Raw genomic sequence first — 27,309 nt, forward strand, 5'->3', positions numbered from 1 at the left:
ACAGTTGCTTTTGGCTATTTGTTTCAGGAAGTCCACAACTTCTTAACCTGAGCAAGTCTTCATAATCTGTTTTTTTTAAAATATGCACTTCTCTCAGCTAACTTATTTTCTTTTTTATTTTATTTTTTTAAGTAAGCTCTTTGCCCATCATGGGGCTTGAACTCACAACCCTGAGATCAAGAGTTGCATGCTCCACCAACCGAGCCAGCCAGGTGCCCCTCTCTGCTTTTACCTCAACCAAGCTACCAGAAACAAGTGTGTTTTCCTTGTGCAAAATGGTGGGTCCAGGGACTTCCTTGGGTGTCATTCTTCTAGAGGTTTTCTGACCTCACCTTCCCCTTTATAGGAGCTTAGAAGCACCTGGTTTATCTGGTCTGTTTTCCTTTGGGAGGACTCTTTGAGGTTTGTCCCCATAAGCTTACAAGGATGTATCTAGAATGTTTATATTTTAATTTGCAAAATAAAGTCTGCGGTTTGCTACTGAAGCCCCTTGGTTCCCTATCAGTGTCATCACTGAGAAGGGTCCAGTGAGTCCTGCCTTCCTTTCTCTCAGCCTCCAGTTCTTAAAAGTCTTATTCTTATTCGATGGAGAGATATCTTTGACTCCAATTAGATTATAGCGCTGTTTCTCTAAAGAGAACAGGTACCCTGAGTTGAAGATTTTTATAGAAATTTATTCCTTTAAATGGCTACCATTCCTGCCCTTTCCAACCCTACCCCTGTAATAAATGTGATGCTCCCCTCCCCCCACCAGGCCTTCAATCAGGTTCTAGAGGAAATTGAATGCTGCCAGGAGCCCAGGAAGGACATTCATTGTCCTTCTTGGTGGTGGTTCCCCTGTGAAGAAGTGGCTACAGTGACTGCTTTGAGCTATCAAAGGCGGGGGTCTCCCTTTGAAATGTTGGGGCTGAAGAGAGTCTTCAAAGAAAACGCCCCTCTGGGGCTTCGTAAGAGAAGAGAACTTCTGTCATTAATATGTTCTTAAGGCTAATTGGCAGGAGTTTTGAAAACAGCCATCTGCTTTTCAAGGTAGTAAGAGCAGAGCTGAAGAATATGACACTTGTTCAAGCATTAAAGCTAACTAAAATATCCTAATCCCTGCAGAAAGAGCGCTGGGTTCTAATAGTGGCTCTGCATTAACTTCCCATGTGACTTTGGGCACTTAACCACCGGGTTCTGCCTTTAAAATGAAGGATTAAGCTAGATAATCTCCAAGGGGAATTGTTTTGTATTGTGGGTAATTTCAAACCGTATTTTTAAGCACATATTAGAGTCAAATTGTTCAGTGACGCCCTACAGACCTACCAATCGACTTCAGTAATGATCAACTCATGGCCAATCTTCTTTCATCTGGACTCCCACAGCTTGATGATCATGTTTGCTTCATTATAGATTTGTCATGGTCCTTGGATTCCTGGATGAAATGTTGCCCATTTTTCTTAGAACCAAAACAAGACCGCTTCTACCAGAGAAAGGTCAGGCAGAGCACTAGTCCCCTGATGGCTGGCCATTACAACCAGCATTTGTCTTTCTGAACATCTTGTCCCACCAATGCCCCTGGTGGAGGTGGCCTTCAGTAATTAGAGCACAACCATTGGGTCCAAGACATCACATCCTTAGGCCCCAGGCATCTCCTGGAGAGCCCTTGCATCAGACTGCAATCTCATTCTATAGGATGAGGGGATATCTGTGTTGTTCACTGAGACCACATGTGGTTCATTTGCTGGAGTAAGTGGTTGTAACTTTTAGCAACTGCTTGAGAGCCAGTTCTTGAATTCCAGGGTCTTAGTAGTCCGAACACCCAGCATCTTGCCAGAAGATGCTCAAAACGGCAGGCAGCTCTCAAGGTTTATCCTTCCCACAGCATTTCAAGGTCCATCTCCTTTACTCCAAAATAAGAAGAAAGGAAAAGATTCTTGCATCTGTTTTGTTCAGTATTCTGTACATCTCTCTGTGAGTGACTTCAAAGGAGCTTCTATTACTCCCCTAAGAACCCACCCATGGGCTCACAAACCTTCCAAGGATCTCACACTTCCATGGATTTTGTAGCTGTCATTTGATCGGACGCAGGGGAAATATTCCTGAACCCTGAAAGGCTAGTCCTGTTCTCCAGGTGAATATAGACCTTCCTGAAGCATGTGAGTGTCAGGCCTGCCTTTCTAGGACATATGGTGTTCAAGGCCATTGAGATGGGCCAGAGACAGTCTATAGTCAAGGACTTACCCTAACTGCACAAACCTTGGTGCTTCCACTTTTCACTCGATAGCTGGGTGAGCATAGCCTGCCCTCCTGAAAGAACTTCAAGAAAGAGAGTCTGGAGAATAAAATGCCCCAAGTCAGGGATAAGCCTTCTTTTCCATGGAGCCTTCTAAAGGGCACGCCCTCCGCTACCGCGTACTGTAAATTCAGAGCTTCGGGAGCTGAGGCCTCCTGTGCTTGGGGGGAAGGTAGCTGAGGAGAAAAGGAGTCCTTCTCACCTTTTGTTTACCTTCAATCTGGCTGAATTTAGCTGCCCTTAACTTCTAGTTTGCTAAAGTCCTTATTGCCTTAACAACCACCTAAGAAGCAGTCAGAACCAGAAAAGAAAGCCCCTTTGTTGGCATTCATTGTTAACCCCTACACCTGTCCCTGTCTCCCCAGTGCTGCTGTGTCTGAAAAGAGTCCCAGCCCCGTCTCCAAAGCACTGGGTTAGCCTCTACTGAAACAGAAACGTACCCAGGCTAAGGACAAACCCAGAACTGCTCAGACGGGGAGAGATTACCCACACCACACTTTCACTGCTGACAACTGTGGCTGTCCTTCAGACTTGGCTTTGCTTCAGATCTGGACTCCTCACGCACCCTCCCCTCCACCTCTTGTTCCAGAGACCCTCCACACCCCATCATCCTCAGTGCCATTCCTGAAGACCATCTAGACTTTGTGTTCTCCTGAACATTCTACTCACCTTCAGCTGCAGCGTATTTCGTCAGCCTCTCCACCAAGCTCTTTAAAACGAAAGGCAGTTGCTGTCTTCCCGTGGACAATAATGAATGTATCTACTGTAAGTGCAGACCATGTAGAGAAGTGGCTGGGTTTATCAAAAAGAGAGTTTTTGTAAAGCCTGTTTATTTTTTTAAGTCAGTTTTGAGCATTTCTATTTTACCACCCTTCACATGGTTTTGGGGAACCCAAATTGTATCAAGGTCTCATGCCAAAACAAGCCAAAAGTTGTTTTCTTTACCTTTTTCCTCCATGCACCATGATTTAAATGATTGTTTCAGTGTCATTTTAAATGTTTTCTTGTGACATGTACTGACGATAAAAGTCATCTTGACAAAAAAAAAAAAGATTTATACATGAATCAGAAAGTATTTATTTCAATTTTGTACCTTTCCATTTTAATACATTATAATGTATTGACTCAACTGAGATAATATAAACAGTTCATTTTAATAACATATGTCTGCGTGTGGCTTTTCCTTTATTCACAGTCAGGGAGGGACAAATAATCGTGGAGTGGAAAATTCTGGGGGTTTATTGGCATCAGTGTGAGCAGAGTGTTGCCTCTGACTCAACCAAAGACTTCTCGGCAGCAGCCAGAGACCCCCCGCCCCCCGGGCCCCAGGAGTGGAAGAGACTTTACAGGGGAAATGAGGAGGTAAGTGGGTGGGCCCTCCAGGCATCAACTAACTGCCTCCTGATATCCTGACACACACTTCCCCATGCAGGGAGCATCATAGAGATGCCACTACTTACTCGTGGAGCCTGAATGCAGCCTAGCAATCAAAGGTTGGGATAAGGGCCAGAAAGGGGAAAACCCAAAGCAGATAAGCTGAGAAGCTAGGGAGAAAATTCAGTGTTAAAGTGTTGGGGGGTGAGGGATGGGAAGAAACAGAAAACTTCTGGGTTAGATTTTCTGGATGCAACACTTTCTTTCCCCCAATACCTTGTGCTAGAAATTCTACAAATGAATCCCTGGGGCAAGGTGCCTTCAAACAAAGCTCACTGACAACCAACCAAATGGCTTCTTCTTGCTTCCTTAGTATAATTCCTTAGGGCTTATAAATATAAAACTGAATACAACCATACTCATTTCAGGCTCTTTACTGGAGGGTGGGAGAGAAGGTGGGCACAGGAAGCGGGGGGGTGGGGGGGGTACCTGGAGAAAGAGGGAGGAGCTGTCAAATGCAACTGCATCCGAAAGGCGTTAGGGAAAACTTTCCCCAAGCATATTTGGCAAAGGGGGTGGTAATTCCGTGAGCCTCATGATATTAATCTCTAGTCTTCTCTGTATGTTTGAACATGTTCTAATTTTCCAAGGTGTCATCTGGGAGGACAGAAACACTACTTGAAAGGAATCCATCAGCCCTTTCTTCCCAGTAAAAGTTTGGCTCAATGTGGGACTCCTCTGAGAAGAGAGAGAAAGAGAGATTTTATGTCTAGGACTCTGGGAGGAGAGATGGATGTTCTCAACAATCAGCCATTTGATCAATCTCCTTCTGCAACCCCATTCTCTCCATTCCCTCCCTTTTCCTCTTCCCCCACCCCCTCCACAATTTTTTTTTTAATCCTCCCCCACCCCCTCCACACTTTTTAGCCCACAAGTTTCTACACTTGCCCTTTTTGGGCACCTCCCCTCTGGCCTAGGCTCCTTGAGTGCAAGCTTATCTCGGCCAGCAAGAACACATCAGAGAAAGGCAACTGTAGCCGGTGAGTCAAGGGACCTCCCTTTGATTCCTTCATCACCCCCACTCCATCTCAGCCTCTTCTTCTGGGAACATTTGTGTGTCCCATACAGGAGATTCATTAATGGATTGAGTCCTAAGCCAATACTTTAGAAATGATCAGTTGCCAATTATATAAAATAGGAAGCTCTTCAGCCCTACGAAGACTCATCTACCAGGAAAGACATAGAAAGCCCCTCCCACCCATTCCTTTCCAAAGCTCTTTTCTAAAACTCCCATTAAACTGACTGGTAATCTTTAGCTTGCAGAGGATTTAGCTGTTTGAAGAGAGCTTGAGTTCTAAGGAAAGGATGTGGGAGGTGCTTATTATCTTAAACTGAAATCCTTTCTAAATTGAGTTGATCTGCTTTGCTAATCCAGTTCATCAAAGGCAACATAGAAGACCCTTTTCAGATATGTGGGAAATTTGCCCTTAGGGAATATGAGTCCAGAATTTGAGATTCTTCCCCTGTGCCAATGTGTATCTGCAGTTGGGGATTTGTGATTCTGGGTCTTCTTTTCTCCTTAACTTGTAAAGAGGTTTGGACTGCCTTGGTCCTTGGTAGCTGAAGCTGAATGAGAGGCTATTGCAAACAATCCCATAGTTAACTGGATGTACTGCTGTCAAGTTCACACTTGCTGGCCACATACAGACACACAGACACACACAGACACACAGACACATGTGTGCATGATACCCTACTACCAGGAGGCCCCAATGCACCACCCATGGGTCCCTGGACCCAGGCATCCAGTCAAGGGCTACAGAGACCTGTTTAGACACACTCTTCTAAAGCCAACAGAGGAGCCATCCTTCCTCTGTGCCCTGCCCTGCTCATCTTTCAACCTAGCTTTCTTCTTTCTGGCCCCTTCTTTTGCTTACTCTCCTCTCACACCTGACCTGACTTCTTCCCTTCAATGCCACAAAAAGGGAGGGATCACCCATGGGACTGAGAGTGGAATTCTTCATCCTCCCTATGCCAGACTTGGGCAGACTAGAAAAGAATTCCAGGTGGCCTGGGTCCCCCTAAAATTCTTTGACTAACAGAGCTCTGAGAGTAGACTTCCGGCTATTTCCTTGCCTTGAGTCATTCTCCATCCTTTGGAGAGGTTCTTTTGTCTGGTGCAGAGTGGGTTTGGGGCATATTCATTCAAATAAACTCAGAGTCCTCTTCTAATAACTTCTTGAGTAGGGCAGACCCACATACCAACCCCTCACTTGATATATATCAAGCCAAGGAAGCACATACATTGATGCAGCACCTTTAGGAAAAGAACCTCCCTTCCTACCTCCCACCCACATACACAGGGATGGCAGAAATGTGAGGCTTGCAAATGGGCACAGGGGAGACATATGCAGGGGAAGGGGAGCCCCAGAATCTTTGGTAAACATCACAGGGCTACCTGGGACAGAGCTGCTTCTCAGATCCCCTCTGTACCCCCTCCTCAGATGTTGGAAAGGGAGCATTAATCTAACTCAAGTGTTGAATTGTCAGACCAGACTGCAGCCTGCGTGGCTTCTGGTCAATGGGAGCTGGTCTGGTCTCCTGCACAAAGAGGGGCAAAAGTTTAGGAGGCTCCTTCTAAAAGACACATGACACAATGCTTAGGAAAAATGTAGACTACAAAGTAATAATAGTTAACAATATTTATATGTACACTGAAAACCCCCCAACTCTATTTGAATTATATTCTCATCTTATTATGTAAACTCTCATCTATATTCTTTTGAAGAGGAAGGGCCTTGGGCATTAGGGGAGGAATTTTATTTTATTTTATTTTATTATTGTTAGAGAGAGAAGGGGGGGGAGAATCTTAAGCAGGCTCCACAACCAACAGGGAGCCCAATGCAGGGCTCAGTCTCACGACCATGACCTGAGCCAAAATCAGGAGTCAGACACTTAATCAATTGAGCCAGCCAGGCACTCTTTTTGGGGGGGAGGAGGGAGGAATTTTAGAAGCTGTACTAGGAATACAGAAAATCTGCTGTGTCTTGCCCTCTGCCTGGAAATACATAAATATCAACAGAGAGAAGGAAGAAAAACACTGGGGAAGTTTTTCATTATCTGTTTGTTTTCTGGGAGTAGCTGTTCCCTTATAGACTGTGAACCAAGAGGCTAGAATCACAAAATGATGTTGGATGACTTCAAGAAAACATATATGCCTCTGGAAAATCAGCTCTGCTTAGAGCCTAGGCTCCCAAGTGGGCTTTTTTTCCCTCCCACTTGATTCTCCTACTGGTGAGGGATAGTTCCCAGATTTGCTTTCCAAACCATCAGACAATAAAATACAAAGACCTGAGCCCTCATGTTCTGCCCCTTGCCACTGCCTTCTGCACATGATCTGAGCTAGTTCAGCTCTAGTCCTAGTAGATTGGCATGGCCTCCAGACACCATACCTGTAGCCCCCATTTCTTGGTTCCTGGCCTGGCTCCATGCAGAGGACCTCTTCTTCTTATGGGCCACCCCACCCCCACACAAGCTCCCTAAGCAAGAGCTTGCCAACTTTTTGAATAAGGCCAAGAGAGTTGAATCCCCTGGACAATGTTCCTGAAGTTTCTCTGCCCCTCTTCTGTTTCCTCTGAGAGACATGATTCTATTCTTTGGTGACTGATGCAGTAAATAATCTCACCTTTTAGGTGAGACCCCAAATCCACAGAGGCAGCCCTATCCTTATAATGCCAATAATTAATTATTAAAATATTAGTTTCAGCTGTGCTGTCAGGATGCCTGGATTTAATTCTTGGCCCTTACTGTCCATATAAACTTGTTAATATCTCTGCACCTCAGTTTTCTCATCTGTAAAGTGGGGACAACATCATCCCCCTCGCAGGGATTTTGTGAACAGTAAGTGGAATAATACATGTAAAAAAATGTAGAACAATGCCTGCTCCTGACAAAGATTCTCTCCTTGACCAACCTGTAGCCAGGTTCCCCTGAGCCCTCTAATCCACTGGGCTTCAACCTTGGCCTACAAAGACGTGAACAAAATATTAACATAGTTTCTAACAACTCAAGTCTACATCTCCTGGATGACCCTAGCCCCCCTTTTAAAGAAAACTCAAAGCTGCCAAAAGAATTTACTGTTTGTTTCAGGCAACACCTGAAGATAGGGCCCTGTCTCCCAGCCTCTGTGGGAGGGGAGGAGCCTAACTTGGGTACACCCCAGTTAGCAAACCCAGATGGGTTTCACATGGGCCAAACTCCTGCCTGCTTTTCGTGATTTTTCACTTACCTGACTCTACTGAGACCCCTCTAATCCTCCTCCCTATGCCCTCATTCTCCCTTTAAAATGTCTAGTCACCTCTGTACAAGTCAAAGGTGAGTTCCATTCATGTGGATGGACTCTTTTCCCTATTGCCCTAGCGCACATATTACTGATTAAAGTCTGTCCCAACCACTTTAAATATTGTCCAGCTTTGTTTATCTTTGACACCACATAGTAACACTCAATAAATGATAGCCACTATTATTATCATTTAGCATTATATAATATTTTCCTTTTTGTGCTGGTTGCTACAAGCTCAAGGCCACTTTGGACCTTTAGCTCATGCTTATGGTACATATTTCTATACACTAACTTTACCCTTCACTTACCTTATTTTTCCTACCTATATTTTCTCACTTTGACCGGATTTCTTCATATTTTTAAAATATCTGTGGCCCATGTATTTTTGCATGCCACCTCAAATTTTCCTGATGAAGGAAGCAATACATTCTAAAAATAAAATTAAAATAACAAAAAGTAAATATAGTAAGCCGGAAAATCAATTGCTCAAAGCTGGGTTTTTTTGGTTTTGAATTTTTGCTTATGTTTTCTACAAATATATTATGGAGGTTGAGGCCTAGAAAGAAAACTTAATGTTTGTCACCTCCTCATCTCACCATAGAGTTAGAACCAACTAGTAAGGATGAAAAGTCATGAAGTCTAATGGCCAGAAATCATTGTTTCAGAGGCTACAATTTCAGGAGCAATTTGTGTGTGTTTAGATTTGGCTCTGTCTGTGAAGTCACTAAGTCGTGCAGGAGAGTCACCACCTACCCTGTGCTTTACTTTTCCTACATAAGAATGTGATTAGATATGGTCCCTTGTTGCCTCCCTTCTCCCCTGGAATAGACATTCTGCCTTTACCAGACCCCTGGGGCTCACTGAGGTAAAGGTAAGCAAAAGCTGATGGATTTGGGGAAAGAAGGCAAGAAAAAGAAAACCTATTTAGCTGCACAACCAGAGAGACATAAGAGATGTCACAGAAACCAACCCCTAGATTACTCTGTTAAAGACAGTTAATACTCCTCACTCAATGGAGCCCTGTGTGGCTAGCATAGCTCTCTTGTACCATGGAAACTTCTTCCCCAGTCCCCTTCCCTACCATCCAGGCCTTCTTCCTGCATTATTTGAGTGTAAAAATATGCCAAGTTCAGCACTAGTTCAGCTGATACCCCAGCATCCCTCCCTTCCCACCCACTAGACAACCCCCTCCTCCCTTAGCCTTTATTCTTAGAAAAAGCTGGAGACAATGCTTGGAACTACACCAAAGGCAATTCTTGTCCAAATGGAAAACTCCCACATGCCCTCTTGTTTTGAACTCAACATTCATCTGGGTTTTATTATATAGACAAAGGGTAAAATCATATAGGTTCCCTAGCCCAAGGAGAAGAAAAGTTTAGGATGAAAACTACTTGGGTTTTAGCTACGGCATTCGATGACTGGGTTAAACACAGAATCATGATCACAACTATTACATCAGCTACTACTACTTCTTTATCATTTATAAATCCGTAGTTAGCTTGGATTTGCCAGTATTAGGAACAGGAAACCAGGAAGAAAGAGCAATGGCGGCATACTGATGGCAAGACAAAGAGCTGCAGCAGACCTGAAAGAAGCCGGAAGCCCAGGAGGGAAGTCCCCTTGGGTGACATCTAAAAGAAGAGGTGGCTAAAATCCTGAGAAAGTATGAGCCCTAGAAGAGAATGAGGCTGTGGGGAGAAGAGGAGACCGAACAAGGACTTGAGGTGATAGCTAATGTTAGACATTCTGAGGAGGGAGAAATGGTAGGGCAGAGGGAGAAAATAAAATGTGGGGAAAGCAGAATATGACAGAGCAAGTACTTAGTGAATGTCAGGTAGTGACAGAGGGAGCGCAGTGAGAGCTGAGGAAGGCCTTAGGGTTTGGAAGGAGGTTACTGGTGATCTTAGCAAGGTATCATAACATCCTCACTCTGGGAAGACAATAGAAGAGTTAGGACTCACCCAGCCTGAGAACACAGAGGAATAGGGTTTGTCAACCTCATCCCCCATTAGAAGCCAAGTCTCTTCAGTAGATATTTCTTTTATCATTCACTGGCTTTGGCTTTGGCTTCGCCATGCTGAGTTTGACTTCGAAGAATCAACAGCTCCACGAAAAAAGAAGTGGCCCAGGCAAGATCCTGATAGTACCAAATGAGGGTCTTCTAACTACACTTCATTATTACCTGAGAATGTAGTGTTTACCCCAGGGCCCCGTGTCTGGTCAAGAAGATTGGTGCCCCTGCCTCTAAGTGAGGCTTCTTCTCTGCCTTAAGTGTAACTCCTTCCCCAGCTGGCTGAAGATCTACAAGGCTGCCACATGCACACATGCAGAGAGGAAGACAGAGAAATCAAGATGGGCAAGCCCACCCCAGAGAGACAACCCTGGCTCAGGCTATTCCTTCTGCCACCAGAAAGAAAGCCACATCCATGTAGGACACGGGACTTTCACCACATATGGTGACCCTGAACACTAGAAAATGTGGTCCAACTGGTATCTTGAAACCTGGACCCCATCAGTTTAGTGTATCTTTAATTGTCTTATGGAGGAAGAAGTTGGAGGGCAGGGCACAATATATATCTTCCTGACCACCTCCTTAACCCCCCACAAGCTGCTAACAAACGTCAAATGGTGCTTCCGAGGGCTTTGTGATTTGTATCTCTAGACTTTCTAGAGAGTTAACTTTTTAGAAGTGGTTAAATATGGGCAAAAGACCCAAAGAGACATTTCTGCAAAGAGGATATACAGGTGGTCAATAAACACATGAAAAGATGTTCAACATCATTAGCCATCAGGGAAATGCAAACTAAAACGTGATAGCACTATACCACCAAAAAATAGTGACAATGCCAAATGCTGGGGAGGATGATGAGAAACGAGACCACTCATACATTGTGGATGGGAAAGTGAAATGGTGCAGCTACTCTGGAAAACATTTTGTCAGTTTCTTACAAATCTAAACGTGCAATTACGTGATGACTCAGCAGTTGTGCTCTTGGGCATTTATCTCAAGGATAATGGATATTTATTTTCACACGAAAACCTGTACAGGGATGTTTATAGTGATGGTCCAAAAATGAAAATAGCCCAGACATCTTTCAACAGTTGAATGGTTAACACAGTAATACACCTATATCTTGGAATCCTGCTCAGCAATTAAAAAGGTACAGACTGTTGATACACGCAACCTCTTGGATGAATCTAAAAACCAAGGCCATAGATGGCTGGCTTGCTTGCGAATACCTCAGTTGTCATTTTTATCAGAAGGGAGTTTCAAAGCCATGTTAACTTCTTCAGAGCTCCCCCTCAGATACCTAGGAATTTCCACAGAGTTGTGTCATAGGCCAATGCCAGGCAGGGCAGCCCAAACAGACCTAGAAAGGTGGTCATGGTGTCTGAACGTCTGGGACAGGTGAGGCAATCAAGACACTGGGGCCAGAAAACAACAACCACAAAAAAGAGAGTCAAACCAGGATCAAGAATGGGAGCCTAGAGGCCTAAAGGAGACAAATTTGGAAGTAGGGGCTGGGACATCACGGGAATCAAAGCTTTGGGAATGGGAAGTAAGTGACTGGTGGCCGGGCAGAGCAGAGCTGTCAGGAAGAGGCAGTGCCTGTTAGCAGCGATGGCGTCCATGTGGGCCCCCAACCGCAGTCAGCTGGATGTCATTCCCAGTGGTTCCCATGCCCATGTTTCTGCCTCAGGACAATGCCGAATGTGTCCAGCCATTTCCAAAACGTGGACAAACTTCTGTCATCTGTGCCTATAATGGGTTCCCAGCATGCCCTGGATGGAGGGGATAAGGTGGACTTAAGTTCCAGGCAAAATATTGAGGTCCTTTTCACATACAGACAATACTTTTAAAGGGAGCATGCACGCCCCTTTCACATATTAATACATGGAATATATATATTTAAATTATTCTGAGATAATAAAGAAAAATGTGTCATTATGATTTAAAAGTTCTGATGAATACTCTGGTTTCTCTTCAGATTGTATAAATCTTTCACCTTTTTAAAAGTTCTGATGATATAAAAATATATATTGCAGAAAATAAGAAGTCTCCTGTAATTCCTTTCCTACCCCACTGAAAATGCCAATATTAACAGTTTGGAATATAGTCTCCTCAAATTTTTTCATGCATATGCTAACTGTATATGTACATATATGTAGACTATTACATACACTTTCTTATTTTTAAAAGTGGGATTTAAAAAATGGGGTGCCTATAATATTGCAAATGGTATTACTTCATATCTCTCATAACAAAGCTTTTTCAAGGGACTAAACATGAATTAATTTTGTGTAAGTCAAAAATGTCTGAAAGGACTTCTAGAGATTTCCTTAAACCATCCCCTGATGTATTTGTGCTCCATGATCATGGCCTCCTCTTCACCATCTCCTCAATTCAGCAATGACCCAAGCTAGTGGCTTAACAGGTCTCCGATTCTATGGGATTCTAGGTCCAAAGATAGCCGCTGCCCCAGGAATCTCTCTCATCTGTTACCCGTGCTGCAATTGCTACTGGACAGATCAAGATGGTGGCCTTGTTGTGCAGTTAAAAAACAAAACTGTATGCACTCCAATACAAACAGCCATCTCTTTAGTTCCTTCTCCACATCAGGTGCTGTCTTAAACTACGTAAGGATTTCATTTTGGACATTCTATTAAATGGCTCCATTTAACAAGGGTCACAACCCTTTGAGGGAGGCACCATTATTTTCCCTAACAAATGGGGCACAGAACATTTAGTAGCCTGCCCAGGGTCAGCAACTGGCAAATGGCAGAAAAAGATGCAAGAGGGACAGGGACATGAAGAATAAGGAAGGGGATGGGGCGCCTGGGTGGCTCAGTCGTTAAGCGTCTGCCTTTGGCTCAGGTCATGATCCCAGGGTCCTGGGATGGAGCCCCACATCGGGCTCCCTGCTCAGCGGGAAGTCTGCTTCTCCCTCTTCCTCTGCCTCTCCCCCCGCGTGTGAACTCTCTCTCTCTTTCTCTGTCAAATAAATAAATAAAATCTTAAAAAAAAAAAATAAGGAAGGGGCAGAATCAGACCCAAGAACTGCCTATAATTCTCAGGGCAAACAACAGTGGCCACTTGGGGTATTACTGTGCTACAGCTCACTAGGCATCCTGGTATGATTTCTACATTAATTCTCACAGCAACCCTCTGGGATAGCAGATGAAGAATCAGAGAGATGACATAACTTGCAGGTGTCAGAGCTAGATTTGAACCCTCTAACTTTGGAGCTCGCTCTGTTAATTACTCCACCAAAGAAAATCACTACAGGGAGGGCAGACTACACAAGTAGAAATCCATAGGCTGTGAATTGCTTACCTAGAGAGCAGCAGAAGCCAGAAAGAAGATTCTAGAAGGCGTCAGGGAGAGGCAAGAATAGGGCTTGGGAAACCTCCTTAGGAGATTGCAGAATCTCCACTTGTAATTGCCATGGTCCCTGCCTGACAAGATGCTTTCCCACTCTCAGGACCAGCCAGTGGCAGGGGTGGGGGAGTGGAGGGTGGCGTGGGTCTCAGTTAGCAACTCAGGTCTGGAAACCCTCTCAAGCACTGACTAAGTCAGCCATCACACATCCTTTTCCATCACCCATCTCCCACCCTGTGGGTCTATTCATTCCCTTTGCAGGCACCTCCCTGCCCTCATCCCCATCACCCTCCCCTCTCCCACCTGCAGCCCTGAAAATATCTCAAGATACAAGAAACTAAATGTCACCCCTTCACTCAAGGGCTAGAGAAGGCTAATAGAAGACAATAAAGAAAAAAATTGTAAGGCAGTGAGGAAATCAGATTTTTTTTTTTTTCTTTTGACATCACTGTGTGAATTTGATCTCTGGGATGTGATTTTCCACTGTTGAGCTTTACAGATTTTGTGAAGGCTAAAGCTTGAAGCCCTAACATTTTGATAGGAAGTATAAACAGAGGAGGAGTCTCAGGCCAGCCCTGCTGCCAGGGAGCCAGAAGGCATTTCTGGACCGGGATCAATAGAGCCTTCCTTTCGCAAGGCTCTTGGCTCACTGATACATTCTCCTGACAGCGTAGCAAAATAGACTCCCCACCCCCCACCCCCCCACCAGGGAATGGGTAGATAAATCTCAGCAAGACATCATACCAAGCCCCCATTTCTGGTGTCTTGGATCTGAGAATGGGAAGGTGCTTCTCAACCTGTGTTCCTCATGTGGCTGGAGGCAGGCTTTGGCAGGACTGCGGGAGACACCCCTCCAGGGAAGGGATGAGTCTTCCATTCTTTGGGTAATAGCCATTGGATTGGCACATTTGGGGAGTTTATATTAGACGCAACTTCCCTGATAACTGACAAAAACAGACTCCCTGGACTGTGTCAGTCTTCCTCAGGAGAAATATCCCCAAAGGCTGGTGGAGGAAGGGTGGAGCAGGGCCCAGAGTGAAGTTCCACGGCAGAATTAGCTTTAAATAAATGAGAAAACCAAGCTATTTCCGTCAGCCTGCTTCCAGACTCCCGTATCTCAACTGCCACAACATACAGTTCTATGGAAATTCAGAATGCTCTTTGAAATGTTTACAGTTTGGGGCGCCTGGGTGGCTCAGTTGGTTAAGCGACTGCCTTCGGCTCAGGTCATGATCCTGGAGTCCTGGGATCGAGTCCCACATCAGGCTCCCTGCTCAGCAGGGAGTCTGCTTCTCCCTCTGACCCTTCCCCCTCTCATGCTCTCTCTATCTCATTCTCTCTCTCAAATAAATAAATAAAATCTTTAAAAAAAAAAAAAGAAATATTTACAGTTTGGTTTTGGTGGCAGTGGTGGTGGTGGGTGTTTTTGTTTTTTGTTTTTGTAATAGAAGTCATCCAGAGCACATAATATCTTATTTCTGCTTTATGCCATTTTAGGCTTATCTGTCTTCACTAGTGAATAATTGATTTGAAGGTAAAATCTGGTATGTTGGCTTAAAACTTCCATGGTTCTAACTTGCTTGCTACTGTATAGGACAATTTTACTTTTTAAAGACTTGACTTTTGTGGGTATACATAGCTGGTACACAAATTGTAGAAAACTTGAGACATTTAGAAAATATTAGGAATCTCTGCTTCCAGCCATAATGGAGTAACAGGGACTGGATCTATCCATTCATCTAGAACAACGCAAAACTGGACAAAAGATACAAAACACTGGTTTTCAGACATTGAGCGGTAGGCAGTGAAGAACTGTGCCTATGCCCCCCCCCCCCCCCCCCGAGAGATGGGACATAAAGGATGTGAGTCCTCTGATTGGCCTTGTTTCCTGCCTGGAGAGAGTTTCCAGGCTGCACATGGTGGGGGGAGGGGGCCACAGAACCCAGAGGTCTCACAGAGCTGAGGAGACACAGATCAAGGTAGCGAGAATCCACAGGGCTGTGTTTGGCGAAAAGATAACTATACCGAGGGCTCCAATACCATCAGCGGGGACGCCTCCAGTCTTCCAGTGAGCATTGAGCAAGGGACCCATGTACAGAAATGACTTGGAAGGAACTACCCAAGAAAAACAGGCAGAAAAATCCCCAGAGCTGATGCAGAGCCAAGAATAACCTGTGTTTCCTGAGCAGGAAGAACTCCGAACACATGGAGCATTAAATAGAATCCTCAGAAGAGTCTTACCTCAGTCATGGGACCAGATTACACCTAAACTAAAGGACTGGTGGGCGTCCATCTAAGAAAAATTAAAAGAAAGTCTTGAAAAGATCAAATTGTTCCCAAAAAACCTAACCTACCCCAGAACGAAATATTTAAAGGAATACAAATCCTCCAACACCCAATAATATAACACAGAATTCTTGTCATGGCATAAAAAAGTCATCAGGTTTGTGAAGAAGCTGGAACATAGGAACCATAACCAGGAGAAAACCTTAAAAAGCATTTGGAAGATCAAAAAATAACAATAAACTTAACAAGAAATGACCTTAATGATGCAGGTATTATTGCCTTTTAGGCTTTTATTCAGTACATTAAGCTTTTATTAATTAATTAATTAATTAATAATTAGAGAGAGAGAGGGAGAAAGGGAGAGAGAATCTGAAGCAGACTCCACACTGAGCACAGAGCGACTGAGCCACCCAGGTGCCCCTTGGTACATATTTTTTAAATTACTGAAATTATGGGGCACCTGGGTGGCTCAATCAGTTAAGTGTCTGCCTTTGGCTCAGTTCATGATCCCAGGAGCCCCATGTCGGGCTCTCTGCTCAGTGGGGAGCCTGCTTCTCCTTCTTCTTCTCTCTGCTGCTCCCCCTGCTTGTGCTCTGTCTCTGTCAAATAAATAAATAAAATCTTAAAAAAACTTACTGAAATTACATCAACTATGGATGACCGGATGTGGGTATAACTTGGTAAGCATTTCCCCATGTGTGTTATTTTTTTTCCCTTTTTTCTTTTTTTTTTTTTGGTGATAAGAACCAACACTCATTTGGGTTACCTCAAATAATAGGAAGTGTATTATGAGGAGACCACCAGGTAATAAGGAAAGAGGGTTCTCAGCTAAATTGACCAAGGGAGAAAAAAAAAGACAAATAATTGGACCTCGCAGGAAGTGAGGGAATGAGAATTGCTCAGAACCAGAGCAGCTCCAGCAGACCAACAGGAGCTATGAATATTCCCAATGATGCCCCACCTTAACAAGCCTCACCCCTCACCATCTCAGTATTCCTCCTTTGTGTGTCATCTTGCTGCGTCTGTTGTACAGAACAGTTTCTGGTCTGGATCATTCAAATCGCCTGACTTTCAACCAAATTGAGAACACTTTACATTAAGGGTTTGAGAACAGAGATGACAATGACCCTCATTCTCTTGGTTATGATCCCATGACAGGACCTTAGCATCATTAGGACATTCCTCTCACTCCCTCCATTCAGGAGGCTATGGCTGAAAGCAGAGGCAATGTGGGTGAGCCTTCTTCAGTCAAAACTTGCCTGTACTGTATATCCATCCAAGAAAACGTCAAATGTTGGGGTACGTATATCAGCATCATCTGAACAGAAAGGATACACGGACTACAGCAACTTCCTTCATGACCACAGGGCTCAACTTCCAGCTCTCGGCCATCAAGACGGGGCCATCCACGTCCAGCAAGTTTGTTCTAGTAGAAGCAGGGAATTGTTTTTCATGGGTCATTTCTCCATAAAACCCTGTAAAAGGAGTGAGGGTCTATTTACTATTGGATTTGTTACTCTACCTTATTTAGAGGTTGGTACAATATTATCTTTGAGTCCTTGTATTTATGTAAATGAAAAAATCCTCAGTATCTAATCTTAAACATTGTCAGTGTTGTTTTTTTGTCCCCAACATTCCATTATGAAAAATTTCCAGCATGAAGTGAAGCTGGAAGAATATTATAGTGAACATCCACTGAGATTTTACTACACTTCCTATGTCACACATTCACACATCTATCCTCTCTCTATCCATTAATCCCACCTATTTGGGGGGCATTTCAGAGTAAATTGCAGACATCAGAATATGTTCCCTTAAATAGTTCAGCATAAATGTTGTTACTTAAGTTTCAATGTTTGTTAACAGTTTTTTCCATGTATACACAAAAAACGTGCAAATCATAAGAGTACACCTCTGAGTTCCCCCCAAAAAAGGCATTGAACTGTGAGCCCAAGTGGTTATCAAAATCTATGACACCATCATCATCCCTGAAAATTTCCTTGTGACCCTTCCCAGTCAATGTGTGCTCTGCTCTCCCAGAGACAACAGCTGTTCTGATTTTGTCACACCTAGATTTGTTTTGCCCTTCTAGAATTTCACATAAAATGGAATCGTAGAGTATATACTTCTTTCACTGAGAACCATGTTTTTGAGATTAATTCAGAGGACAGCAAATCTTCTCTTAATATTTTTAGGTAGTAACTTTTTTAGCCTTTGGGACCAGACAATCTCTTGAAACTACTCAACTCTGCTGATGTAGTCAGAAAACAGCCCAACAAAAGATAAACGAGTGGGGGTGGCTGTTCCAATAAAACTTTGTTTACAAACACAGGTAGCAGGCCCATAGGCCATGGTTTGCCAAGCCCATTAAATGTCACTGTGTGTGTGAGTAGTTTGTCTTCACTGCTGAGTAGTATTCCATTGTAGGAATGTGCCAATTTATTTATCCATTTGCCAGGTGCTTATCACAGGGGCCGCTTCTAGTTTTTAACTATTATGAATAAAGCCTCAATGAACAATCTTTTACAAGTGTTTTTGTAAAAATGTTTTCATTTCTCCTGAGTAAATACCTAGAATTAGAATTGCTGGGGCATAGGGTAGATTTATTTTTATTTTTATTCTAAATACATAGAAAATAAACAACAAAAAACAGCTACCAGGCGTCAGTGTGACTTTTACTTCTCTTTCACCAGGGAGAGATAATTATAACCACATTCTGTGAAAATTTCTTCTCTCATGAAACTTCTCTCCCTCTCCTGCCCTTTGCTTCCTTTCAAAGTGGGATCATCACAAACAAAACTTTAAAAACATACTTTGCATGCCTATCTCTACTACCTAGCTCCTTCTCTCTATTTCCTAGCCCAGACTGCCAGGAGGAAGACTGACTAGTGCAGCTGATCACCATCCTCCCATGCATGGCCAGCTTTTCACTGGCATAGACTAGTGGCGTGGCGTGGCTGCACACCTCATCAATTCAGCTCTGGCCTGGCGAAGTGGTTCAGAGGGTAGAGATGGGGCTTCTATAAAGGAAACAACCCAGGGCTCCCAGTCTTAGCTGAGCAGTGTCCTATAGTTAGGATGGTAAATGTGGCTGGCGTCTTAACTGACACATAACTATAGTGATTAATAATTCCCCTATTGTTGGGGACTTTCATTGTTTTCAATTTTTCATCTCACATCTTAGGCTGCAAAAGACACGTTAGGACACAAATATTTGCATGACATTGGTAACATTTCCTTCCAGACTCCCTAGAAGCCATATTACTGGGTATAAATATCTGACATCAGTGATTCTCCCACTTTGGCATCAACGTTATTTGCAGGGCTCCTAGTTTCTGTTTCGGGAGGGCTAGTGCGGGGGCATGAGAATTTGTATTTCTAACAAGTTTCCAGGTGATGCTGACCTGGGAAGAGGAATTTTTTTTCTTCTTCTGATGCTTTTACAGCACTTTGTGCCACTTGAAAATATTTAACACAATCTGCCTTGCCTTAGAGTTAAGTTTGCACGTATTCATTTCCTCCCTAGAATAGGAGCTCCATAGGTTCTGTATTGTTTATCTTTGTATGCACTAAAGTGCTAAGCAAGAATAGTGGGTTTAAAAAAAAAAAAAAAGCAGCTTGTTATGTCCTTAATCTGCCACCTAATTTCCTTGTTATTGTCTCCTTGTGGTATTAATGCTATCCCAACTTCCCCCAATTTTATTTGCAGACACTTAAAACTAGTTGCCACTTAAACTTTGGTTGCTTGTTTTGATTTCTGATAAGGAATAGCTGTAATTTTTCATGTCTGGATTTTACACCCCCTCTTGTCATTAAGTACCCTTGATCTAAATTTTCCTTGGGGTGGGTGATAGTGGAAGGAGGTTGTAAAGGAAGTTAGGATGGGTTCACTTAAACAGTGCCAAAATGGCATAAATCGAGATCTTAAAATTAAATTTTACCATTAGCATCCTTGAAATCAAAATCAAAATGAGATGTTTGTGAAAGACCTGGAAAGTAGTAAAGCGCTCTCTAAATTATGGAATTTTTATTTTTTTAAAGATTTTATTTATTTATTTGAGAGAGAGAAAGTGAACACAGGTGGGGTGAGGGGCAGAGGGAGAAACAGACTCCCCACTGAGCAGGGAGCCCAATGCAGGGCTCGATCCCGGGACTCCAGGATCATGACCTGAGCCGAAGGCAGATGCTTAACCGACTGAGCCACCTGTGTGTCCCTAAATTATGGAATTTTTAATATAACACCCTAGGTCATATAATAAATAGAGGAGAGGAAAACACTTAGAAAGTAACTTGCCCAACTTTATCCCTGTCACAGTTCACACAGACAAAAATCAAACATACTTAGAACATTTGGACCAAAATGCAGAAACTAGAGGGTGGATAAACAGCACATTCAGACCAAAGTTAGGAGAGTCCCCATGAGTTTGTATCACAGGAACCAGAAAAAGTTCTTTTGACTCAGATTTGTGGTATTTCCACCCCCAACAGTAAAAGGGTAAAATGTTTCAAACAAACTGGCCCTACCTGCCTCAGAACATCTTAAGTGAGAATCTTCCCCCCTGGTTTATTTCACACATATCCTACAATCTCCCTCTTCATCCAAGGTGTGTGAGATCCCAGAACCTCCCCTTTCATCCAAAGTTGTCATCTAGAAGAGGACCCACAACCCATTTTCAAGATTTTTGTTTGATATGCGGTCAATGCACCAAGGAAAGTACCTGTTTGCAATTACATATATCAAATGCTTACTATCCATTTTTAAAAATATTTATTTATTTATTTATTTATTTTAGGGGGGAGGGACAGAGGAAGAGAGAGAATCTCCAGCAGACTCACCACTGAGCATGAAGCCCATTGTGGGGCTTGATCTCACAACCCTGAGATCATGAACTGAGATCATGACCTGAGCTGAAACCGAGAGTCAGCCACTCAACTGACTGAGCCACCCAGGAGCCCCGCTTACTATCCCTTTTCACAAAGTTTTCCCAGTCATCTCCTGATAGGATGAAGCTTGTCCTCTCCTAGATTTCTCAAGAAAGGCTCATGGTTGTGGAATGTTTAAAACTGGTTTTCTATAGACTTGACACTTGAAGGATAACTAGGCTGGATATAAAATTCTTGATTCATATTCTCTTTCCTTGAGTTTCTTAAAAATTGTTGCTCCATGGTTGCCTTGCTTTCTACATTGATATTGAGAGGTCTGATGTTGACCTAATTCTTTTGCCCTTACTATTGTAAAAAATTAATTAGTTATTAACTTGTTTACATTTATTATTATTATTATTTTGCTTGGGGATTTTTCTCTTGAGAAAGTCTAATAATTTTGCTAGAATATGTCTTGGAGTTGATTGTTGTGGCTCAGTTTTCCCAGGTACTTGATAGACTTTTAAAATATGTAGAATCAGATCCTCTTATTTCTGGGAAATTTTCTTGGGTAATATTTGTAAATGTTAATTCTGTTCTATTATTACGTTTTTCTTCTTCAGGAACTCCAATTTTATATATCTCTGTTGGATCTTCTTTGCCTCTCCTCCATTGTTCTTTTGTGTTTTTTTTTAAGATTTATTTATTTTAAGAGAGCGCACATGTACACAATCATGTGAGAGCGTGTGCAAGAAGGGGAGGGGCAGGAGGAGAGGAAGAGAATCTCAAGCAGACTCCCCACTGAGTGGGAGCCTGATGTGGGGCTCGATTCCATGACCCCTGAGATCACAACCAGAGCTGAAACCAAGCATCAGAAGCTCAGCTGACTGAACCATCCAGGCGCCCCTTCTCTCTTCCATTTCAACAGCTGACCCTGTTATTAAACTTCTTTCTTTATCTCATTTTCATTCTCTTAGTTATTTGGTTAGCTTTTTTCAATATATTTTCTTAACTTTTAATTTGAATATATTCCTTTGGCCACCTTGTAATTTTGTCCTCATTTCTGACATGGTTTTGCTGTTTTCCATTTCTTTCCTGTGTTCAATCAACTCTCATTTTATTTCTTCCTGTTTTGTTTTTGTTGTTTTTTTTTTTGTCTGTTTCTGTTAGTTGGAATTTCTGATTCAAGGTTTTGTCCCCTCCACATCACCAAATAATTAATTTGATGTGGAGTATTACCTATAGTTTTCTTCTGTTTTTGGTTGTTTTTGCAGGGGTAGATTTTCATCACCTGAAATGTTTCCATTCTCGCTTTCTGTTTTCTTCTTATAGAAGCCTTGTATAGATGAAGACTATTTTTGTTTATTAATTTCATGGACAGGCTCTTGGCTAAGGGGTAGTTTTTAAGACTCCTACTTCAAGACTGCCACTTGCTCTCAGTGTGGCAAAGTGCCCTTTAAAATGGTAGTTCTCCTTTTGGTGTGTGTGGAGGAGGAAACTAGGGAAGGAAATACGTGTTCCTTGATTTTTTCAAAATCTCTTTTGTTTTGCAGGACTCTAAATTCCCTCTTCCTACTCTTTTCTTTCCTTTCCTTTTCTTTTCTTTTTTTTTATCACCTAGTCTCCAAAGGAGACTTTCAGAAGCAATGACATTGGTTCATTGCTACATAGAATCATCAGTATTGATACTTGATCTCTGGCTGCTTTCAACATTGTTGACCACTTCATCATTCTCTGAAATATTTCTCCCCTGCTTTTTCTCTTACCTCTGAAGCAGTTCCTTCCATCTCTCCTAAGGTCCCTCATTCTTCTCTTCTGGCTATTAAATGTTAGACTTCCTCAAAGCCTGGCCTTCTGCTGTTCTCATTCCACACTCCTTCTGGGTGCACACATCACTGTCCATGGCTTTATTTAACATCTATATTTGCATAATTCCCAATTTTTTTTTTAAGATTTACTGAAAGAGAGAGGAGAGCATGAGCGGGGGGGGGGGGGGTCAGAAGGAGAGGGAGAAGCAGACTCCCCGCTAAGTGGGGAGCCCAATGAGGGGCTCAATCCCAGGATCCTGAGACCATGACCTGAGCTGAAGGCAGACACTTAGCCAACTGAACCACCCAGGTGCCCCATGATTCCCAGTTTTCATCTCTAGCCCAAACCTGTCCCCTGAGCTCTAGACTCCTATGTCTAACTGATGATGCTCATACTCAAAGATACCTCAATCATATCATGTCTAAAACTGAGCTTTATTGTTACCTCCAAATACCACTGTTTCAGTTATAGAAATTTTGAGATTATTCTTGACAACTTTCTCTCAACTCCCAAATATCCAGGTTATCATCAATTCCTATTGACCTTACCTTCTAAAAGTCTCTTGAATCCAACAACTAATCATCACTTTGCCAACCACCTTCATTTCTCACCTTAACTACAATTGCCTGCTAATTGGACTCTCTATAAACACTTTTCCCCCTTCAGTCTGTTCTTTCCATACAACAGCCATAGGGACCTTTTAGAAACTATAATGTGTGTTACTCCCCTACTTAAAAATTCTTCAGTGGCTTCCCATAGCTCTTGAGACAAAGACCCAAATCCTTATTGTGACCCACAAGGCCTTATAAGAACTGGCCTCTTACTCAGTTCTGTAGCCTTACTTTACCTTGCTCTGCATTCAGCCATATCAAGTCCTGGAATAGGCTATGTTTTAATTCACTTCTCACTTCTCTTTTTTTTCCCCCAAGGATGGTATATAAGATCACTTTATTTCACAGGGCAAAGGTTAGATAATACCCCCTGGACACTACGTAAAGCATTAGAAGCCAACTATACATATGTTCAGTACTGGCCAGAGAGCTGTTCCTCTTCTTCTAGAAGTGCTGCTTTTTATTGTGGCTTATGGTAACCATGCAACATGGAATGTTGGGAATAACCCTGGAATCCAGAAAATGACCCATGGAATCCAGGGAATGGCACTGGATGCCACATGGGGCAAGCTGTTTTGCCCAAACTCTTATCCCCCAAAACATACCCTCTTTAGCCAGTGAGGGCCTTTTATAAAAAGCCTTGTGGGTTTCATGAAGAGACTACTATGCATCATAGCTTTTGCCCAGCATCACCACAAAACTTGAACTATTTTGGTTAAATAGCCCTTTAAAAGCTGACAGAAGAAAAGAATATCTATTGTGAAACTGTCTAAATCCCCCAATTGCTAGTTCCACACAGTCAGATATGGTGATGATGCACATAGTTCTGGATTAATAATGAAAGCTTAAAAAGCAGAGAAAAGCTGAATGGACTTTGGCTGGCTGGCTCTCCCCTCAGGAGCGCTAAGCATCATCTCCTGGTGCCTTTCCTGACATGAGAGGGTTTTCACATCTTGGACAGCCTGATGTCATAGGTGACCATGTTGAAGTTGTCCCAGGCACAGAGCTTCTTCTCCAGCAGGTCATAGTCAACGATGCTGCTGTACGGTTCTTGAGTGGGACAGTCAGGGCCTTGCTGTGCCCCAGGCCTGTGGCATAAGCAAAGCTGAGAGTGGTGTCAGGTGATGAGTAGCTGTTGACGGTGTACAAATGGTCACAGACGATGAAGACATTGGCCACTGACTGCTTATGGTTGTTAGTCTCCCCGGTTTGTTCAAGTTCCAGACTCTCTGGGTTCAGTTTGGAGAGGACAATTGCGCCTTTGGCCTCCTACGTGCTGTAGACTTCTCACTTCCTTGTGGAAGATTTCTTGAATTCTCCTAAGTTAACTCTCCTCTTATATTCTGTCCTAGCCTCATGTCTTTTTCTCTCCAGCATTTATCTCAGGTCTAATTTTATATTTATGTATGTGATTAATGTCTGTCTTCTCTGCAAACTCAATGAGGATAGGGGTCATGATGTTTTGTTCACCTTTGTAACTCCAGCAGTGAGCACACTGTCTGAAACAATAAATATCTGTTGAACTAATCATTCTAACCTCTGTTTCCTTTAAAATTATAACAATGCTTTATTGAGTACTGTATTGAGTACTTTCTATGTGCCAGATGCCATTTTAAGCACTTGACATGTATCATCTCATTATTCGTCTTAATAGAAGAAGGGGGAGGTAAAGTAATCTGCCCAAAATACACAGCAGGTTACCAAAGCTAGTAAGTGACAGAGCTAAAATTTGAACCCAGGAAGTCTGGCTTCAGAATCCAAGCTCTTAAATATTGTATTATATTCCCTTTAATGCCCATATCACCGACTTATGATTTTCTGATTAATTTTATGAGAGTCCTTCAGACCTGGAAATAATTTCCGTGGTCATCCTTTTTTCATAGATTGGATGAGTGATATCAAAAGGGGTGAATGACTTGTCCAAGATCATACTGCAAGCCGGTAGCAGAATTTAGACTCTATTGTTTTCTGCTTTTTTTTGTTCCTGCATTGTATTGGCCTGGTGCCTCTTAGGAATGAGCTAAGTTTAACTGGCAAGATTCAGTTCTATTTCTTTTATAGATAAAAATTTTAGTGCTGTATCTGACATATAGTATAAAGATGTAGTACAACATATAAGAATTCCTTTTTGCAATTGTACAGAATGTGTAACTAGCTTTTATAATTGTATGTATGTGGAGTGGTAGGGGGTGGGGGATTGACTGCGATTTGCCAGAGCTAAAGAAAAGAAGTAGCAATCATCTGTCTCTGATCTTGGTCTTTGCTTGCCTGAAAGCAGGGGACTAGGTCAGACCCAAATCAGATCTCTGAACCTTCTAGGTTCAGGTCTTGGAAGTATATTGAAAGCATCTGTCAACCTTAACTAAAGGTGTTCTTCATACAGAACTTTTCTTGAAAAGAAGAAAAAAGTATATTTTAATCCCAAGTTCATTTATACCTTTGGTTGTTTGATGGCCTGCTGCACAAAGTAAGGTCTGTAGATCATCAGCACCCACATCCTTGGAAGCTTGTTAGAAATGCAGAATTTCTGGCCCTATCCCAGACCTGCTAAACCAGAAACTGCATCTTAATAAGATCCTCAGATGATTCACACGCACATTAAAGGTTGAGAAGCACTACTCTGAGAGGGTCTGCCAGGAAAGAGACTGAAGAATAAGACTGAATGTCACACTGAATCACCTTATTTTTAAAAGCACAGTATTCATTCCCAGCTGACAACTTAAAACATATAAATAGAATTCTACACATTTCTCTAAAATCCCACACTTGACAGTAGATAATCTTCATAGATTTTTCATAGGCACAAGAAATGCTGGAGTTGGAAAAAACCTAGGACACCATTAGTCTATCCTGCATTCACCCAAATGCAGAATACCTTCTATAGGATTCCTGTGTGGCCTCTGACTGAACATTTCCAGGAAAGGCAGCTCACCAAGTTACAAGGCACAACCCTTCCTTGCCATTCACTGCCACACTTAACAATCTCAGTTTAGTTCTGACCATCTATCACCTGGAGATGGCAGCAGTGTTGCAAACTTGTCTCAATCTTTCTGACCATCCAAGAGACAAAACCGTCTTCCTACAATCATATACCAACAAATGGGGTGCTTGAAAATTTTGACTTTCTTTTCAATTCACTATTGTCCACACTTATGTAACTACCTTCTATTTTCTCTTGTCTCATCGGACAGATCAGCTAATTATCCAGAGACTTGGGTCATCCTGCCTTTCTAATTTTTTGCAAGTCCAACTCCCTACTTTAATCCTGTTCTCCGTGGCACAATTTATGGCTCCCTGACTTAGCTATAAAAATTCCATTAATTTTGCATCTCCTCACTCCGCCCAGCTCCCGGGTATTCACTAATAGTGGTAACTATTCTTTTGTCTTTTTCTGATTTTTATGAAACTAGAGAAGCTAACCTTGTTTGTCTAGACTCCTCGTTAAAGGGCAAATTCATCTAGAACAGGAATCTAGTCCTTTACACGGCGTTTCGTGGCACCTGGCTGCTTCCTTTATGTTCTACTTGTGGGGGCTAAGACTTCTATCTATACTATCACCTGAAGTTCACTGGAGAGTCAGTCACCTGTGAAGATGTCCTTCCTATCTGTCCAAGATTCTCACTGCCAGAATTTCATTAGAACTCCCCTGGAGACTGAGACACTTCAGTTAAAATTCACAGACGGCTATAGAGCCCATACCATACTCAACTTATTTTGCTAGGTGTTGGTATGGATAGAGAGATGATTCCGATAAAGGCAAAGTTCCAGAGTGCACGTTATAAAAGAAGAAACAAAACAACTTAGTCTTGTGAAGATATCATGTTAGAGACAAAATTTTTGCCACATTTAGTTATCTTCTTAATTTGGGACCCCATAGATAGATATCTACTTTACCTATTGCTCTATCTCAGGGGGTAGGGCACCATAGTGCAAGGTCTTCCCCTCCAGGTGAGTTTCTCAAACTCCTCGTACACACCGTTTTAAAACGCTGACGGCCCTAAGGGCTGTTGTTTACATGTCTCTTTCCTCATGAGACTGTGAGCTAACCGAAGGCAGAGTTCATGTTTTATTTCCAGAAAGCACCATGCTTGGCATTTAGTAATCAATACTGAGAATGATACAGGTAACCCTACTGAGCGCTTGCCCTGTGGCAGCCACTCTCAGAAAGGGTTTACGTATAACCAATCATTTAGTACAGGCACTTGCTCAAGCGAACGAACCCATACCCTTCTCTCCACCGGCTTTAGTTCCGCAGACCTCCGACCTCTTCCCCAGGGCGTCCGCGCTCCCTCACCTCCCGGAACTTCTTCGCCCCGCCCCCAGAACGTCCGCGTCCCGCCCCCTCGCCGCCACGTGGTCCAGGGCCGGT

At 42.8% G+C, this 27,309-nt stretch overlaps 1 long non-coding RNA gene across 4 annotated transcripts; it reads right to left on the reverse strand.

Moving 5' to 3' along the window:
• Positions 1 to 2,738: 2,738 nt before the first annotated feature.
• On the reverse strand, positions 2,739 to 27,279 carry LOC135363678 (uncharacterized). Of its 4 annotated transcripts, none has more exons than XR_010409647.1 (4): positions 27,167 to 27,279; positions 16,917 to 17,132; positions 8,300 to 11,774; positions 2,739 to 4,387 (listed from the first exon to the last, which is right to left on the reverse strand). It is a non-coding gene; the product is annotated as an uncharacterized LOC135363678 (long non-coding RNA). The 4 variants fall into 4 exon arrangements; XR_010409646.1 differs by having other exon boundaries at positions 2,739 to 8,420; positions 9,953 to 11,774; positions 27,167 to 27,277; XR_010409648.1 differs by adding an exon at positions 15,613 to 15,664 and having other exon boundaries at positions 2,739 to 11,774; positions 27,167 to 27,276.
• Positions 27,280 to 27,309: the final 30 nt, after the last annotated feature.

This window comes from Mirounga angustirostris, unplaced genomic scaffold (assembly GCF_029215605.1).
Source record: "Mirounga angustirostris isolate CCGP_5_RB_7025 unplaced genomic scaffold, mMirAng1.0.hap1 SCAF_2, whole genome shotgun sequence".
NCBI lineage: Eukaryota > Metazoa > Chordata > Mammalia > Carnivora > Phocidae > Mirounga > Mirounga angustirostris.